The sequence below is a fragment of the Hetaerina americana genome, unplaced genomic scaffold (assembly GCF_022747635.1).
Source record: "Hetaerina americana unplaced genomic scaffold, ioHetAmer1.1.p SCAF_11, whole genome shotgun sequence".
NCBI lineage: Eukaryota > Metazoa > Arthropoda > Insecta > Odonata > Calopterygidae > Hetaerina > Hetaerina americana.
The window spans coordinates 2,063,049-2,080,910 of NW_027286181.1; the positions used below are offsets into that span (position 1 = coordinate 2,063,049).

At 39.9% G+C, this 17,862-nt stretch overlaps 1 protein-coding gene across 2 annotated transcripts in view; it reads left to right on the forward strand.

Annotated features, from left to right (window-relative positions):
- The window catches only part of LOC139700877 (protein FAM43A), a 345,831-nt gene that overhangs the window by 166,455 nt on the left and 161,514 nt on the right, over window positions 1–17,862 (forward strand). For both annotated transcript variants that reach the window (XM_071599313.1, XM_071599314.1), the window contains one exon: window positions 17,147–17,252. The gene's annotated coding sequence lies outside the window, so the exon portion shown is untranslated. The remainder of the gene's footprint in view (window positions 1–17,146; window positions 17,253–17,862) is intronic.

Genomic DNA, 17,862 nt, shown 5'->3' on the forward strand with positions numbered 1-17,862 from the left:
CATTCTTTCCTTTTGAAAACACTCCACACTTGCCTTGCTCTCTCCGCGATAAGCCAATCAAATCACTAGTTCTCTGTGGTAACAAGCGCCACGACGACCTCAGGCGCCGCGAATTTCAACCGTCACGCTAGGACTCGTTGCAAAATTACCAAGCGTATTCTTTTCAGCGTAATCCACGGGCAAATTTAAATTTTGAATCCAACCTGAAAGCTAGTACGCAGAACCTCGACCTTCTGAGAATCTTAGCATGACTCCTCTAAGCACCGTGTTAACACGTAAAATGCAAATGGTATTTCGTGTGATAACTCGAAACCATTTGCGTTGCGGTGAGCCATTCTTTGGATGTCCTTACTCTCATACCTTATGGGAGACAGCTTTTATCTACATCGTTTAGTGGGGGGAAGTTCACTTTTGCGTGACGGTGCGAGGAAGTGGGGGTTCAGCGGAGTGGCAAGGAAGAAACACCGCGACGTCACTTATGGACGACGATAAATTCGTGGTGGGGGAGGGCAGGGAGGGGGAAACGAGGGTGGAAAGCCTTCCGAAACCCTCCCCATGCGTGCTTGTGTGTGTGGGAGATGCGGGAGAGTGCCATTGACACGATGCGAGGGGGCGATAAAGGAAGCACCACGCTGTTCCGAGCCCCGCGAGTTGTAAGTCGGGTGAGGAGGCTACGATTGGAGGGAGATAGGGAGGGCCACCGCCTCGGAAGGGCAAGACTCTTCGCCAGGAGATACGGAAATGACTCCTCGGCGGGCCGACCTTGATTACGGTATTATCTCGCGTCGTAAAAACACATGCGTCTGCAATCGGCCAGAAAAATATTTCTCCCCCCCCCCTCCCCCTCCCTCACCTCAATCTCCTCAACGACGTACGAACGAGTGCATTGCATGTGGGGGGGGGGTGGGGGGGAACTCTGTAATGAGTCCTGAGATTAAAAAAAAATAAATAAAAAGAAGAAGCAGCGGAAAGTAAATGAGCGAGAGAAACTAGGTCTTCCATCTTCTCCCTTCTGCTATGTTCGAGGAGCGATTCACGGGCGATGGATTTTTGCATGCAGGAGGCGAGTTCTGGATCTAGATTTGAGTTCTCGGAAAAGGGTGACGCAATCTCTTGCGTTGATAAGCCTGTGTGCCTGTCTCCTAGGTGCCAGGGAGATATGGCCAGGGAGAGGGGATTTTTTTTAAATCGCGCGAAGGAAACCTTGAGGTGAATCACAAATGCCGAACAGAATGTATTTGCTCTCTTCCTCAGATGATTTGTTGTTAACCGAGAGCACAATTGTTCGATTAGCGCACTGCGAAATTCAAATGTATCACGACTGTTTTTCATATGGGAAACGTACTGTGTGTCAGCGAAGCTATTGGTGTAAAATTTCCACATGTACTTCTATTCACGATTATTTTAACTTTGTCAATAAGAAACAAAATCCATTCACTCCCTCCGCCCAATAATTTGAATCGACTACAACGACTTTTGAACGGTCATTTGAATCGTTCTTTCCGTACCTCTCACACTGATTTCCAATTGCCATTGTTTTATTTCTGAAAGTATTTTAAGGATTGCGTTGCCTTTCTCACAACTGGGCGCAGTCAATTAATCATGAGTTCTAGTATCAAACCTGGGTATTCCACATAAGATTTAATGTTCATCACACATGTTGAGACTTGAAATGTCGTGAGAGTGAAAATGTTTCGTGCCTGTGACATGTAATGTGGTGTCAACTGATAGTGAGGTTTCGTATTTAGTCATGAGAAATAAAAATTGTATGCATACTTAAGGGTTTATTTATTTTCTTCACACTTTCAGGCTTCACTACGTGAAATTGTTTGATGTCCATATTAAAGGAGTTTGTAATTTTCCACTTCCACATAGAGATGATCCGAGCTCGTTTTGCGGTTTCGCCGGCGAACTTTGCTGCCGAAGAATGGGAGTTGCAGGTGACGTTGATGTACCTCGGGGAGATTTTGCAAGCGAGGCACTGGCTCTTGAGAAATTTGTTAAAAGAAGCAATTCGATGTCTGATGGTCAACTTTCGGTAGATTCTAGCCTTCATTGTGTTGTTGGCGCACTTGAAAAACATGAAATGTTTAGGCTAAACTTTGTGGAATTCCTTCATGATGAGGGTAAGAAAGAAACTTTGCATTTACACATAAAGAAGCCTTTATGTGGAAGTGCAAATTTTCTTTTTCTACCATCATCATGAAGGAATTCCGCAAAGTTTAACCTGAAACTGTTTTTGTTTTTGTAATTTTCCTCAGACTTTGTGGTGAGCCTGCGAAAAACTCTTTTTTTCGTGGACAAGGATTCATTAAGTCATACAATTTGTTTTTGTGATGTGCGTAGTGTAAACCATTTCTGTGGTTATTCCGAAATGTCGGCTATGTGTGAGACTCCGCAAGAATGAAATACCTTGATACACTCGGCACTATTCATTGCTTACCTTATGTTTATGGTGCTTCACTTGAAATTTATTTATTTTATGCAGGGTGCAACGCTTTAATCCGGACAAATTTCCATTTGAATTTCCCGCCATATCGTATCTTCACTTGAGATCGCGATAGGCGTTCTTGAAAGCTATAGGCATCTAGTAAACAGTCGTAACCTGAAAATGGCCGAGTTATTACGTACACGTGCGGAGTGCAAGCGAAGAGCGGCTATTATCGAAAGTGTTCGCGCTGGGCTTTTGCCCAGTGAAATACAATTCGATTCTTCTGGTACCGCAGATCAACTGTTTACGATATTGTGGCTATGTATAATGCTTTGGAGAAGTCTGGAAAAGGTTTCGCTAACCCGGTGAGGAAATCTCATTCGAGGAAATGCGTGCTTCTCCGGATTTAAGCGCAGCACCCCATAGCCCATCGGATTTCGCAGTTTCCTGACCTTTTGACGTATTTCGGATTGAATAAATATTTTCGTGAATTACAGGATGCAGGTAAATGCACGAAACCTGAGTGGGCTGAATTTCTCGTAGTTTTATTTTCGTATGTGTTCTCAATCGCTCCGTGAAATGATGTAACTATTCAGCGACAACGAGATGAGGCTCGAGGAATTCGGTGCTTTAGTGTTCATACTCGAGTAATTATTTTTGAATGAAATAATACGTTTCTTAAATAAAAAAAATTAGTTAAACTTGATCTGAGAAATACATACTTTAGATGTTTTTCCCTTTTGTTAAATTCAAAATATCTTTCGAGTGATAAGACTAGATTGTAGTTCTACTAGGGATGCATGTTAGAAATCGCCAAGTTTATTAATCCTACTCCGAGCGAAAAATTTTGTAATGGCTTCAGGCTGAAAATCTGTTCGTCAAAATGTTTGCAGGTCTTCATCGGTGTTCAAAATTTACGAAAAAAAATTATGTAATAAAGGTCCCGACGTATCCTTGCGATTCCGGGAACTTTTCCGACCACCCTCTAAATGTGGAAAAAAATAATTTAAAATGTGTGATGCGGTTTTATGCTTATGAATAAAATAAATGTCTGCTTCCGTTAAAAGGTCCTGTCTCAGGTTTCTTTCATTGGCCCTCTCGGTCCGGAAATGTCATGGTGTCGCTCCCTGGCGACGGCGATTTCTCTCCTCCGACCGCCTGCCCCGAAAGTAATCGGCACTGACGCGAAATGGAAATTCACGTCAGAATGCCGGAACGACATTCAGGTTGTTGGGGAAAGGTCAAGGCATTCTGGAAATCGCTTCCAAGTTTTCGTTAATAAAAAAACATAACTTCATTTTGTTGCGCGCTCGCTCACTCGATGAACAATTTCGGGATTCCGGAAGAAGGAGGAAAAGATTTGAAATGCGTTGTTCCAAGATCAGTCGGATGATCACTCTTCTAGGAAGGCTGTGTTTTGCAAACTTCAACTTTTGAATGCACATCATCGTCGACAAAGAATTTGTTCGGGGTTTGCAAATACTTGAGGAATTTGAAATTTCTAATGGTGGGAGGAAAGCATACCTGTAGCGAGCGTGCTTATTTTTCTATAGCCAATTACGTTTTGTTAATATTTTTTTGGGTGGAATTGTATTGAATTTTTTTATTGCACAGTCGCGGGAATCTCGCTAGCATTTCCTTTGAAATTCAATTGAGAAAAATTGCGGCCTACTTATATGATGATGTACTTATGTAGTTAACAACGAAGTGGCTGTGAATTAGCATGAGTTTCTTAGTTTTCTATGTGGTTTTATTCCGATTTACGGGTGGTGACGACTTTGTGGCGAATTGCGGGTATTATTATGGAGATGTAGAGGGTCGTTCAATGATTAAAGAGGCAAATGGCTATAACTCAAAGAAGGTTCATTGGTTTCTTAAAAAGTTTGGGCTATTTTTCAATATAATCGTCCCCAACACGCTCTTGTCCCATTTTTCTTGTAGATTCATAATTCCTTTGGCAAAATATTCTTTCAATTGTCCCCGAAGCAGCTTTTGCGCCGCTTACTTGAATTCCTAATTGTTGGTAAATATATTTTTGATAAAAAAATAATAAGAAATAATAGTAACCAATAAAAATATATTCCCCAATACGTGTATTGCATAGGGTTCCTTCCTGAACATTAATCAGTTTACAATTAGGTAGTTGTAGTTGTATTTGGAGATAAACTCTTAGGTAATTAAATCCATGTTATGGACACCATTTTCGAAAAACACGTGTTTGATAGTCAGACATATTTACTTCACATTATTCCTCACTGTCTAATTTTCCATTTTGCTGTTTCGCTGTATTGTACAGCATTGATGGCCAAAAGTTATTTTCCATCATTATGTCTATTAGAATTATTCTTTTCTATGATACAGCAGTCTTTATGCTTGACCAAAAACCACCCGAGTGGTTAATGTTACGGATTACCATCGGGAAATTCTGTTCTTTCATGCTTTTAGACCTCGAAGCTTCAGTTCGTAGCTATCACACCACTGGCCACCCACACTAAAAGGGAAAAACATCTGACTAGATCTAATGAATTGTTTGAATGCCACCTTTGTGCTTGCAAACAGTAATATGCATTCTGCGTTCAATTTCGTTTTTATCTGAGCACTTCTCCAATTCTAAATAACCGCGCTGCTGATTCAAAATTGCAGACCTTTAAACAACCCGTGGAGTGGAAAGAATATGATTCACGATTGGCTTATTTTGCAATAAATCAATTAAAGAACTCCGTCCCTAATATTAATAGTTCACATTATTCAGTCGTGAGTTTTGTTATTACAAGTCATAGCATTTGGCGATGTCTTCTTCCCTGTCCAAATTGTACCCACCATTTGGGTTGTATCAAGTTATCACTTCTCCCCTTGCCGTACGGATTCAAGTAATTGGTAGCATCTTAAATATAGCCTGAAAAACTAGGAGGACAGGGTAAAAGGCGTCAAAATTGTTTTGAAATGTTGAATTAGGAAATGAAAACTCTCTGTTTAAAAAATCTTGAGGTGAGACCAAAGAGATCAATACGCTCTATGTTACATACATATAGTATGTGCACGATGATTGTATACACGTATGACTTATCATATATATATATATATATATATATATATATATATATATATATATATATATATATATATATATATAGTACATTACACAGTAACAAACAATATAGAAACACAAAAAAAGGATCACTCACACGTTATTTCTTGATAATTTCGACGGAATTCTACCCCGTCTTCATCGGAAGATAGAGAAGTAAAGTAAATGACTATAAATGAATATTGTTTGTTACTGTGTAACGTACTATTCGGCACTTCCGTGTTACGTCTACGAAAGCATATATATATATATATATATATATATATATATATATATATATATATATCTTCAGAGGAAGACGGATTGTGTCCGTCGAAATATCAAGAAAATACGTGTGAGTGTTCTCTTTTTTTGTGTTTCTATATTATGTGTTACTGTGTATTGTACTATATATATCTATATCTATATATATATATATATATATATATATATATATATATATATATATATATAAACACAGATGTAGATTTTTAGAATATAGAGACACAAAGATAGGACACTCACAATTTGTTATTTGACGTTTCGACAGCACGGCTGTCGTCTTCAGAATCAGCCACAGCCGACAGCCGTGCTGTCGAAACGTCAAATAACAAATTGTGAGTGTCCTTTCTTTGTCTCTATATTCTAAAAATCTACATCTGTGTTTTTATATATTTGTGCGTCGCCGAAGAGCGTTCCATTTCGAAGATTTTATATATATATATATATATATATATATATATATATATATTTGTATATATATATATATGTATATTATGTATATATATATATATTTGTATATATATATGTATATTATGTATATATATATATATACACACATATAATATATAGAAATATATATATGTATGTGTCGTCTTGTATATTCAATTGTATGCATGTGCTAATATTTCTGCATGTATGCTGGTGTTCCAACACCTCCGCCACTCTTCTTTGCGACTAATTGCGGGGCACTGTTGATATTTTAGACGCCAGAAGATTTTATTTAAATATAATTTGATTTGGTAGTCATAAAAAATATTTTAAATTTGACCACCTATTATTTTTGATCATGCATTAAGTCAATTTCGTTTGCACGACGAGTGACGATATTTTACTCACCTTTCGTGGCATTCCTCATTCGCGTGTGACTTTCATTTTAGTTTTTTTTGTCTGGCCCTTCCGATTTTCCCTAATTGTTCTCTTGTGCCATATCGGGTACATCTTTTGATATGTGCCCACATTTCATCCGAAAGGGTTACTATCTCCTACTTTTAGTACTTCTTCCGTTTTATTAAAATCCTGACAATATTGAACTCCCGAGTTGAGAGTGAGGGAAAGAATTTCCCTGGTGGTACTCCCAAGATCCGCGTATACTTATTATTCCCTCGGGAAATGGCTTCAGTGAGCCTTCTGAAGACGCTGTGGCAAAAATGGATTTTTATAAAAGAAAAGCACTTTTTTTTTGCTCCAGGCGAAAACTCGAAAAGAAAATATTAAGAAAACGATACGCTTACCTACAAGGAATCCGTATTCTTTTCAACAGACCTCTTACAACGAGGAGGGTGAGGGAAAGGGAGAGGGGGGTCGACAAAACCACCTTGTGCCCGAAAAAAAGAAGGGTGTTTGTGCCTCTTGGATGTTCATAACGAGGCACCAAACTCAATGGGTGTGTTTGTGTGAGTGTGTACGTACGAAATCTTTTGATGAAGTCTGGCAACCCCAAAAAGTCTCACCCTCTCCCCCCACCCACCTTACCCTCGTTAGGTGCTTCTGCGAGAACAACAATTCGTGGAGTGAGAAGTGTGTGGGAGGGCAAATGGGGCTCTCTCCATTCTCCGAACAGACAAAGCTCAACACCGTCGTCATCACACGTAAACACCCTCCGACAACTCCGAAATAACAACATCAACCCTCTCGCCCTTGCGCCCGCGAGAGGGTGAGTGTCCCGGAGGGTGCCACGCCACCCACCCCACCCCATCCCCCTCTCTCCCCATTCTCTTCGTCGGCGGGGGAGAGGGTTGAAAACTTCCTTTCCGGGCGTTATTTACTCTGGAGACGTGGCAACGCCGCTCGCGGGAGCGAGGTCATAGGAAGAGCCTTGGGAGATGACGGTTGTAGCTTCGGGAACCAAGGTGGCGGCCGTTCGAATGTCGGGCACTCAGCGTTGGAATGTCGGGGTGGAATTCGCCTCCGGGGGGCGGGCGGGCTTCGCCGGCGGGATGGAGGGGAGGGCATTGGAGGTGAGGGGGCGTGGCTAGGATTAGAGGAGGGCAAAGAAACCGGAAACCCGGGGGGATTGAGATAGGTGCGACGGAGGATGAAAGAGAGGCTAACCGGTGTGGTGGGTAAGGTGCCCGGGCAGGGTTTCCAAACGGGTCTCTTGTTTTTCGATAATTTCCCCCTCTCCTCCCCCGTTTTGTTTTTGTACAATGAAAGCATTCCGGCATTGCCCCTGAGATCATCTTGGATTCTTGATGCTGAGTTAATCGGAATCGAAATGTTTGTCTAATGCCGTGTAATCAGTCCTTTGTGCTTGCGAGATGCTTGAAATATTATCAGAGAGATAGATACGAGTATGAACTCAAGGATGTACCCTTATTGGTAAACATTAAGAGGGGAGAGTGAAAATAAATAATGCATTGTGAATGGTGGACTCTAATCAGCGCAAGAGGTGATTATTTCAGGCTGATATAAAAATTAATATGAGCGTATGGGGAAAGAAACTCGTTTATCACGCCACCCGTCACGTGGCATTGTTGTCTCTGGCATTAATACGATGCTGACCCTGCAAGACCTTAGGTTGAAACCGAATGGGTTGATAGAGCGCAGTTTTTCCTCTTCCTTTTAATCTGTAACATGGCGGGGAAACCCCACTGCAGTGGCGTGGCAATTAAGTTGGTCAATTAAAAAAATATAAGTAGCTCGCGAGGCTTCAAACCGATTAGAGGAATAGATAGCTGGCGTACGAGGGATGTTTAAAAATGAATAATGGATACAGCGTTGCCACGGAAAACAAAATAATGAACTTAAAATAATAATCTTCAATTCGGGTGGGAATCGAGAGAGTACAGGACTGTGAACCCATATGGTGGGAGAAAATGAAAAATTTTCGACACAACATTTTTCCTGAATTATGGCCATTGTCCTTTGAATAGTTTTTTCGTGAGTAATCGTGATTTTATGTTCACACGTATGATGACCCACACACCGAGCATATCCAAAAACGGAACTGTCCCTATTGGGAGTAAGGAATGCGGTTCTCCTTCCGATTATTAATTTCTGGTTGCATTTGACTTAACCACAGGTGTGTGTAATCGAAGTTTCATTTAAATAGTATATTAATTTGCACATTTGCTTCTGCGTGTGTATATCTACGTATATGCATGTATGCGTACAGATATTGAAATTAGTCGTTAATAACAAACATCACTCTTGTTTCATGATTTAACTTGAAATGGTGGTGTAACCATGAACATTTCTCTCGCGTCCGATATGTTGTTACTAGTTCGTTGCATATCAACATTATTTTTACCGTAGTTTTGCTTCATGCATGGTGCGTGACTTCGTCTGTTCTTGTGCCGTGCATGCCTAGTTCGGATATACCCTCTGCCACACACCAACTTCCCGGTTGCCTGCAGGATATCATGTAGATGTAGGCGTAGATGTGTCAGGAGACCTTAGGTGGGCAATCCGCGATTGCCCTCGTCCCCGTGGTCGGAATCGCTCTCGTTGATTCGTGATGAAGTATTCCCCGAAGCGGCGAGTTGTCTTTAAAGTTTCACGTGGCACTGGAGCCTCGGTCACGGTCAGCCCCCTTCCCGCCTCGCCCTTCCCCCCGCCCCCCGTCGATTGGAGGAGGGAAGAGAGGAGGGCACGTTGGCGCCCGCCCGTGGTGGTCGGCCGAGACGAGGCCCGCGGTCCATCTGCCTCTTCCGGTAATGCGCATCCCGCTATTCCCGACCGACGTACTTGTAGATGATCCTGTTCGAGTCTGAACCGTTTCGGAAGTATTTTTTAGAGGGTAGGACACCCGATATTTGCTAATCATGTTCCCAACTTCCTTTTGCCTTCGTTCCATGAATCGTTTGAGACACACATCATCTCAGTTTAGTAAAAAAAGGATTAATGCCCTATTTTTACCTAACATTCATATTTATTCGGGGATATATTTTAGGCATATATATGAGACCACGCTTATGATTTCTGAATATTTTTCGTACAAATTATGCACTCTTATTTTAGGCATGTACTTTTTTTTTGTTTGCATTCTGTCTTTGCAACTCTTCCTTGGTATTCCTACTTTTGCTTTCCCGCTGGGTACATTCCCTTTGTAAACATTTAATTTTCTGTCATTTTTTCCATCCGTTCTGTACGTTTGTTTCATTCCCTTCATCCCTTTCATACCCTCTCTCCTAAAGCTTCGATTTTACATTCCTGTACTGCTTTCATTCCCTACTCGGGTGTTATTGTTTTATGTGACATCTATACATTCTTATTAATTTACTGGATTGCTCTCTGCCTTGCATTTAATGCCTTCCCAACTCCTCTGACATGGTTTTTACGCTATCGCCTCTATTTTATCTCCTCTAAACATGCCGTCCAGTCTTCTTTGGGCATTCTCTAAGCTTTTAACCTTCCTTATATCACAGAGAATAACATAATTGGTGCAGTCCAACATTAACTTTATCTGCGTCATTACGGGTAATTTTAAAGAGCGCCTAAAAGTAATCGTAAATGACAACAAGGTCCTCTTATCATTACAAATATTATAAACCTTGGTACGAGATGGCCGTGAATCGTACGAGGACGGTTATAAGTATTTCGTCAACATCTACTTAATACCCCGCAAGCCGCCGCAAGGGCGTGTGGCGGGGGGTGTTAGGGCACCACCCGTAATTAAGAAAAAAATAACGCATGCAAAAGCCACAAATTTATACAATCCAAAAAAATTTAAATTCATGAGAATAAAATCCCATTTTTCTCATATCGACCTGGTAATATGATTTTCTCTGTGGCAGAAGTAAAATTTAGTTCTCTTGCCTTTCTTCTACATCAAAATTATCCTGTGGTCCACCAATATGGTGTGTGACGGGATGCAAGCCCCAGGTGGGAAGGGTAAGTCATAAAGGGGGATATGGGAGAGGAAGGGAAAACGGAAAAAAATATCAGTAAAACACCTAAAATAACGTGCAGCATTCTAAAAGTCTTCTACCAGTTTGCTCTGCTTGAGTGACAGGGGCGACCCTCGTGAGAGCACACGAGTAAAACCGTCGTGCATTGCCTCGAGACAATTTTCACAAATGTGACGTCTACAATTACATCTACAGAATACCCCGCAAGTCGCCTCAAGGGCGTGTGGCGGGGGGGGGGGGTGTTAGTTCACCACCCGTAACAAGGAACAAAGCCACATGTAAAATCAACACATACTTGCAAAACTACACCCACAGTGTCTACACGCACTCATGCAAAAATCCCTTCATCCAACACTCATGCAAACACATACACCATAAACCAACAAACAATAGCACCTCAGATGCAGCATGAAATCCTTCCAACAACCCGAAAGCCAGAATATGAAAAGTAAGAAAGCGAAATTCCACTACCACATGAACATGCAACATAAAACATAAAACGCTCTCCTCCCCAAGGATGAAGGCAGGGAATGTGACCCAAACGCTCGAAGTGACTGGTCTGTTGTGAGTTTATCTGGTACTTATTTTGGATAACGAGTCCGCGGCTTTCCACGTGAATTCTAAATGTGACATAATAGTATATCTACTCTAGGAACTGTTTCCCTAGACCGTACAGGAAATGCTATCTTGGCCTGGATAGTCTCCCTTTTCCTCCACGCTGATCAACTTCTACATCAACACAGTACCCCGCAAGCTGCCGCAAGGGCGAGTGGCGGTGGGTGTTAGGCCACCATCCTTAAAATTGAGAAATTTGTCTTTGAATGGTGGAATGAAACACGTTAGGCACGGAGTGATGGATCTGTATGTGCTTATCCAACAAAGCGTCAAACCAACTTTCGCTTCGAGAAGTAAAACAATGCTACTTTGGTTTAAAAATGAAGGCTTCATGTGTTTGCATGAGTGTTGAATGAAGGGAATTTTGCATGAGTGTGTGCGCTGCTGTGGGTGTCATTTTCCATGTTGTTGTTTTGCATGTGGTGTGGTTCCTTTTTACGGTTGGTGACCTAACACCCCCCCGCCACACGCCCTTTCGGCGGCTAGCGGGGTATTGTGTAGATGTATATGTAAAGAAACAGATAGTATACCATTCCAAGTCACTACGAATGACCCGTGCATGCCTCTCCCCGCCCACCTGTCTCGCCTTTATCTTATTTTTTTCCTATAGAGCTCTGGTATATTTATATCATTTTCTGGATATCCGATCTCGTTAGTATTATTTAAGTATTATAGAAGGTACAGTTTTCTTTTTATTAAAATTTTCGGATACGTCAGGCTTTTTCTTTGCTATACATGTGAAACCGTCTCGAAAACGCTTTGCTTCTCCACACGGGTGACAGGTAAATGTATATGGTAGAGTATTAAATTATTTCTCTTATATTATAAATTAGGCTACTCATAGAACCCACATTATCTGCGACCATCAAAGAAAGTTTTTATTGAGGTATTGTATGGGTTTTAAAGAGGATATATGACTGAATAAAGCATATCACAATAAAAAAGAGAATGTTACAAGGTATGTGGGGAAATCGAGCTTTGTCAGTTCCACCGGGAAAATAGTGAGACAGAATAAGAGTTTAGGAATATGGAATGCATTTGATCTCACTTCTGGCACCTAGTGGATATTACTGTGGGAGAGGATGCCTCTAAGTGCCTTATTACTTGCTCTGAGTTAAAAATGTATTATTTACCAATCCATCCTATAGCGAGTAATGAAAAACAAATGTTGGTTCATTGACAATAAAAAAAATATTTAATCCTAAAACGGTTGGAATTACGTCTCAAATCGTGTCAAAGATACATTTCCATTCTTCATGGCGTCACAGACAATAATAGTTCACTAATGTATCACAATTAATACCAATCCAACTATAATTATAACATTACAGTTTTTATTCCTTAACGCTAAAATAATTAAACATTTCTCAAAGAGGCTTCATATTAATATGTATTTATTTTTTTCAAATTAATTATTCTGGCTATTCTTAAAATTGGCACTTGAAACAAATAATAAACATATTATTCTGCTCTATATCATGAAATAGAACGATCAGATAGCATTATGTCTACAAAAAGGATATTGCCAAGGCTAAAATCTCTTCATTACCTTAAATGCTCTTTGCCTTATGGATATATTTTTTCTAAACACACGTTTTCTCTCAGAACTTTTGTCAGAGCATTCGAATAAAACAAGAGAAATTGATTCCCAAACTGGTATATTCCAACATTTTTATGCTACATTCTTTCTCTCCAAACAAGCGATCGGAAAAATACAAGTGCGTCTCACGTTTCCTTTTCTTTTTTTTTTTGACAAGTCATAGTTCCCCCCAATTTGTTTTGCATTCCTCCCTTACCACACGACCAAATGTTTGGAGGGCATGCTGTGAATATGCAGTTGGCATTTTTAGCTTTTGTGTGGAATCATATCGAATTGTTATATTTTTTCGAATTTTTCAGTACAATTTCATCGTTCAATTGATGAGAAACACTGAAATTCGTGTTATTTCCAGTTTCCCGCCATTTTAATAACTGTAATTCATGTCGGATTGAAGATTACGGTTGGATTGACATGTGGCCCTTTCAACATGCTCAGCTCTTTGATTTTCACACTCCGGTGATTCCATTCGGCTTGATTTATTCAGATACCAGCACATTCATTTGCATTCTTTTGTTCCTCCGGATTGAAAAACTATATGACATCATCCCTACATAAACGGACTTCATCAGCGAATCCCTGTCGCGCACTGCCCTTCTGGAGAAAATCCGCTCAAAACTTATAATTTTCAGTTTTTTCTTCAGAAATGTCTCCTGGTGAAGTGAATTGAAAAAAATCAATGTTGAAATTCATTCTTATGTCCGCAAAGTGTGCTAATATTCAGCTCGTGGTATTCTAAAGAACATTATTATGCAGGATACATGGGTTCCTCACGACTTAGGCCTAGTTTTGAAACTAAATCGAGTGCAACGTAGAGCAGATAGGTTTGTGATAAGTTGTTGTGAACGAAGTAGCAGCGTCTCGACACTATTGAAAGAATTAGGATGGGAGCCTTTAGTTGACCGTAGGTTGAAATTCATGTTATATATACTGCGTCAAGTTATGGCAAGTTACTCATCTGAAGATGTCAAAGTTATATTATAGGCCCCGACTTACGTGCTATGGTTGATCAGATCACGTACGTAAAATCAGGGAGCTGGATAGTTGAATGGATATATTTAAAATGTCATGTTTTCCTCGTACCATTAGAGTTCAAAATACGTACATATGACCGCAGTCAGGACGAAGATAAGTATAGAGTATATATTTTACAGATCTCCTGCATCAATTTTAAATATTTCCATCCTTTTAGCCATCCTCCCACTTTATTTGAACGTATCCTGTCATCGAACACTCTTCTTTCGTTCGATTAACTTTGTTCCAGTGCATGATTGAACTGATTTTTGCGTAAATGTATCATGATTGCATGGCTGGTGGTCTTATACCTGCCACATGCCCTTCTACATCTGCATCTACATAAATAAGCCGCGATTCATCAAAAAGGTGTGAGGCAGGGGTCCCGCAACTTGCGGGGAATTATGTATGTAGATCTTTATGTGGATTAATCAATTTTAGTTCGCATTTTTAAACGCGATCTACGAATTACTTGCCGAGTATTCACACCAGGCAAGTAAAAATTTGTAACACGGATCAGATTTCGACATTATCAAAAAATGAAGATGGAGAAATGTACGTTGTGAATACAGTGGATGACAATTATCTCTTCCTATATTTTATAGGACAAACAGAGAGAGAGGATTTGCGGAGAAAATTATGCATGCATTATCAATTTCTCTACTTGTAATATATTCCATTTTTATCCGTAAATGGCACTCCAGCCATGATGTTTAGCTTGGAAAATTTACAGGCGTGAATATACAGTGAGCGAATGTTATTCTGGAGAGCTATTTTCTGATGCATAAACATGATGGCTGCCTTGTTGAAATGAACAGGAAGCATATCTAGTAGCGCCTATTCTAGTCCGCTGTTTGAGTATTTTTTCTCCGGAATGGCGTTCATTACTCTCGTGGACATTCTACCACACAATATTTTTCCGGACTTAGAGTTTAAAAAGATATTTATTTAGTAGTAGTGTGTGCACAGAGTATACTCACATTTGGTGTCACCTTGTCCTCTCGTCTTTACGTTTGTTTTGTTTGTGCAACTTATATATGCATTGAGGCATGCTTGTATGTGTATACTATATATATGCTGTGTTGATTTTGCTTGTGGTTTTGTTCCTTTTTATGGGTGGTGACCAAACACCCCCCGCTACACGCCCTTACGGCGGTTTGCTGGGTATTATATAGATGTAGATGGATATATTTACGTGCATAAATATGCACATTTGCATCTGTGTGTGTGTGTATGTGTATGCCCATGCATACGTATGTGTGAATACATATATTTAAAGTAGTCGAGGTTATATTTAACAACAGACACATCACTCCTGTTGCATGATTTTACTAGAAATGTTGGCAGTGCCTCGTGCATTCCTCTTAATTCCGATAATTGTGTACTATTTCATTTTCATTTCGAAACTCTTTTCTTTAGTCGTGTCTAATATATAGTGCATAACTTTGTCCGTGTGCTGTGCACGCATAGTTGTGGATGCATTCCATGCCACACACCTTCCCGGTGGCTTTTAGGATAATTTGTGGATTCAGATCCTCTCTTCAAACTAGCGGAATGTCCCGAAGCTAATCATCTGTGGAAAGGAGCGATATTTTCCATTTTAATTGAAACCTCTCCTGAAATGATCTAAGTGATTTTTTTAAGTGATTTGCTTCAAAGGCACAGCTATATCTACGCATGACCCCGGCCGCCACAAGGGTGAGTGGCGGGAGGTGTTAAAGCACCAGCCATACATGCAGGATTATTAGTTTATACATTCACTTTAATGTATTTGTTTGTTAGCTCTTGTACAAACACACTCATGATTTTGGACTCAAGAACGATGCACGTTTCTACCAACACCCAACGGTTAATATCGACTCTCATCGCGATCTTCGTTAGTTTGTGCAATACTGCGAGTAATATCGAAAAGTGAGACAAATTATAAAGTTGTAAATATAGGATATTTAAATATAGGAGCTTCTAAATTTGAGACCTAATGACATTCGGTTTGTGACGTTTTGTTTTACTCTGTTTCTTATCCCTTCGACAGCATTGAGGTAACTACTGCGCTACTCCATTTGACAGGGGTGATAGGGTAGTGAAACCTAATCATATCTGCAAGCTAAAGGGGGATATTTCAACCACCCTGTTACTGACTATTAGGGTATAACGTAGATGCTTCTGAATACATATTCACTAGTATTTAGGTAAAGGCTCATTTGAACCCTCCAATTCATTTGTCACTTCATTAAAGAATTTTATTGGGATGGCCATTCAAAGATGAGATAGGGGTGAAGTCACTTAGCTACCCAATGACAGGCTAATAAATGGTTTGGTATTAATCATTTACATTTAAATACTGAAAAAAACTCAGCATATTTTATTCGGTCTTAAATAAAAAATAACTGATATTGAAACTGCAAAAATACTAGGAATTTATATTGATACAAAACTTAACTGGGAGATCCACATCAGTCAGACCTGTAATAAACTGAGTAAAGCTGTAAACATGTTAAGAAAGCTCAACTTTCTCATTTCCAATGAGTATCGTTTAACACTTTACCATGTCTTCTTTCAATATCATATGAACTATGGTGTTGAGTTATGGGATCATTCCCCACATGCTAAACAAATTTTGCTACTACAAAAGAGAGCTATTCGCTCTATTGCTATTATACCTAATAATTCCTGCAAACCTTTTTTTATTAGGTATGGAATCATGACTATTCTTAGTTTATGTATCTTTAAGGCTCTGATTCTTGCGAACGTTAATCTAGAAACTTACCAATTAAGATCTCTCATCCATAACTACACCACAAGAGGTAAAGCGTATCTAAATACTACTTATTGTAGATTGTCATCAATTTACAACACATTTCACGGCATGAACATACGACTGTATAACTATCTGCCAACTCATTTGAAATCAGACTGTATCCAGAGTTTCAAGAACTGGGTATATTATACCTGGTCACTTGCTCACCCACTTTACTCATTCGATAAATTCTTTTGTGACAATCTTCATCGCATGTAAGAATTTACATTTACATGTTAAGTAATATTTATATTGACGACATTTAATATGGTTGTACCATTTTTCAAAATGAATAAAGTATTGTTATTATCTGCGGTTGTCGCAGTCGTGTCTTTGACTAGCCTGTGTGTTTCGTCTAGCATTCTGGTTTCCACAGAACTGCTTAGAACTCCTTTCCGAATTACCGTGGTTCCGTGGAAAACCGTAGGGACTGAAAAAAGGTCGTGTTTCACCGATAAAATCCTGTCATTTACGAAAACCCTTGTTTTTTCAGGTGTTACGGCAAGGTTCAACATTATTGGAGGCTTTTCTGCGCCAAGAAAAGGAGGAGGATAGATATTGCAGCGGACATCGATAAACAAGTGGATCTTCATCTCAGGGTGAGTTTCATATCATCACGCGACATTTGTACTTTGTACATTTTTGGTTCTGGTGGGTCATTACATTTGCTTTGTCTATCTCCTAGTTTTTGCGCTTATAGTCAACTGATTTCAAGGCATTTCCCACATGGGTTTAACTTCTATTCACATTTGCGCTAACCCAATGTTGTTGTTACCAAGATCATAAGCTAGCTCTATGGTGTACTAATGAAAATCGGTTCTTGTCAGATGGATATACTATGAGAGCTTAATTCGGCGGTTCGAGTGCATATTTAATATATTATCCAAGAGAGTGTTATAAGATGCGAATAATTTTCCTAAGTTGTCAGTCAAATTGATAAGCATGCTGTTGAATTTCGTTTGCTATGTGTGAGTTATTTGACACGTATTTTTCCCACGTGTATATCAAGGCTTTCCTTTGGGAAAGTTGTGAGCTCTCGAATATGGCGCAGGAACACACCAGTTGAGAGCATCTTCTCTGTCCTAACTCATTTGGGAAAGAAGGGGGGGGTTTTGTGCGTTAAATGAGGAGGGCAGATTTAATTTCAGATCTCCTGGCATTAGCTGTGGTTTCCCGCCGGTAACTGGAGACCTTGCTTAATGGACGCGT